We start from the raw sequence: 2506 nt of genomic DNA on the forward strand, positions 1-2506 counted from the left end.
AAAGTTTCAAGTCAGTAAGAATGATAAGTGAAAGTGCAACGGCAGCGTGCAACGAAGCCCGATGATTGCACGTTGGTGCCGCTGCACTGAATAACGTTGCCCGACACTTCACTAGGCAGCGCAGGCCCCACTAAGTACTCCCTGAACCGAACTAACGGTCAATATTTTATCGAAATTGTCAGGACAACCTTGGGAAAATTTGGTAATTTGGAATAAGTGATTTGGTAGACACCCTCTCCAATCATTCGAGTGGGCGACGTCATCTAGCATTATACAACGAGGGTCGAATAAATCAAACATATGTTAAATAAAATTTTAAAAAGCAGTTTTGCATGCTGCGACACTGAAATTTTGATATTGATCCATGGAAAACTCAAGTTTATCTAGCTGAACCTATACGTTAATTGCAGTTTCTGAGCATGCGAAACGGATCTTTACACTTTATGCAAAGTACGCCATATTCATTTGGTCATCACTGTAGACAGCTTCAACAGGGCATGTGATTATTCGGTGGAATGTACTCACACAATCCGGTATGCTAGCGCGAGCGTTGAATGCAACATATAAGATAAAGTAAATGCAATTCCTGTGGGCATAACGCAAGTGGTGTCTCATCTGCACAGCCTCTGGACTTGTTGCATAGTTTTGCGTCTCACAGCTGCATCAAGGAGCTCAGTATTCTTTTTGCGGGCAACCCAATGAAGTCGCACCCTTGCAAACAAAGCAAATAAATCATTTTAGACATCCTCACTGCAGAGAGTCAGCAGCTTTTCAACATTTTCGTGAATAGTGATACACAACGCTTTCCCAACGCCTTCTTTTAAAACCAGACTGTCAACTGACGCCACTAAAACCTTCTCACAAGCTTGAACGAAGGAAACAAAGCAAGGTGAATGGACTGAGAGACTTCCAAAGTCCCCCCTTCAGCCGTTCCTTTCACACTCAAATACAACAACATTTGGCTCTCATTAGAAAACGTGGCATTCTTGATTTGCAATTCACATTGCTGAGTCACGTTTTGACATGTATGGAACTTGACAAACCTTGTTACCAACCATCCAGCAGAGTAAACCATGTTGTTAAGTGATAATAAAGAGGGATAACTACAGGATGTGAGGTCAGCTGAAAGTTGTGGAAGGTAGCTTCCTAGATTAAGTGAAGGTGACGGAACTGAAAGACCAACAGGAAGAGCCACTAAAAGAGTTGCCATGTCCTCTTCGCAGTTGCTCTTGTCGGGCAGTTTAAAAAAGTTGTTAATTAAGAGATGCCTAAAGGCTGCCTGAAACTGCCGGCAAGAGGAATTGGTGTTCGCAACAGACTTCGACCCTATTATGGAGAATGTCTTTTCAAGTGCATCTTGGTTGAGATGGCGAGTCAGAAGGTATCTTAAACCATACTTAGATCTCAGGTGCTCACAAATCAGCATCACACAACGAATGGTCAAGCAGAAACCGCGAATGAAGCAGGCTGCCGTGGGCACCCAGGAACGTTAAGGCTTTCGAATATGAGAAGGCATTCCCTCCGAAACTCTTTGTGAACAGAGCCCTCGTGCATTGCAGACAGATATGCACTCTTCCCGCGTTTCTGTGAGCTGTTCAAGCTATCAAAAAAGCGATCCATTCTTTCAATGAACCGGGCCGTGTGGGTTGCTTCAACTGGCAGTTGCTGAAAAGTTACCATGGCAAACACTTTTGCAGCACAGTGATTACTGAATATTTGTGCTTCTAGCTTCACTGACATCTTGGAGGCAAAAGTCAAATTAAAATGTTTTTCATTGAGCCTTGGCATGGATTGGATTTCAAGTTTTTTTTGTCTTTTTCGTACGCTTCCCTGAGAAAAGGGCTCTTTAACGTGTGGTCCCCAACTTCAAAATTATAATTGAAAAACATAATTCGCAACCACTTCAGCAGATGCGGAGCATCAAATGGGAAAAAAGTGGCTTCTCGTTCACAGTCCCTTGGTCACATACGACAGCTACTGGCTCCAGGCCGGCTTTCACAAGCAAATTGTGGCTCTGAAAAAGGAGGTGTCGCAAAATGTTGGCAGGTGTTCTCCCATTAGCAAAAAAATAGCCAAGTGGCTGCTTCCACGGCGTGTGAAGGCCTTTAGCCATAAACACAAGACCTTTTTTAGCGAAGTTATGGCCTCTTCTAGTGCTACTTTCTTCGAGCCCTTCAAACCTGTCCACAGAGGGGTTGTAGGAGACCTCTTTCATGACGTGCATCTCGTCAAAGACAATGATACATGGCTTGTCTTCTGGTGAAAAAGAATCTACACGTCTTTTGACAAGTTCAAAAGCTTATGGGTAAAAACCAACCCTCAGGGGAACACGCTGGAGTCGAAGCTGTGAAGACCTAACGGATGGGAGCCTCAACAATTGCCTACAGTAACGGTAACCCTTAGGGCTGTGAAAGTAAAAGCCCAAGGCAAAGGCTTTGTACTGGCTGCACCACCGCCTGCCGAACCTGCTTGCATTGCTCATCTTCAGCTGACCTTCCACAAGGGC

At 44.4% G+C, this 2506-nt stretch overlaps 1 pseudogene; it reads right to left on the reverse strand.

The window, feature by feature from the left end:
• Positions 1-585: 585 nt before the first annotated feature.
• Positions 586-1210, reverse strand: LOC115308689 (annotated as a pseudogene).
• Between the last annotated feature and the right edge of the window lie 1296 nt (positions 1211-2506).

The sequence above is a fragment of the Ixodes scapularis genome, unplaced genomic scaffold, assembly GCF_016920785.2.
Source record: "Ixodes scapularis isolate PalLabHiFi unplaced genomic scaffold, ASM1692078v2 PGA_scaffold10__122_contigs__length_95168666, whole genome shotgun sequence".
In the NCBI taxonomy this organism is placed as follows: domain Eukaryota; kingdom Metazoa; phylum Arthropoda; class Arachnida; order Ixodida; family Ixodidae; genus Ixodes; species Ixodes scapularis.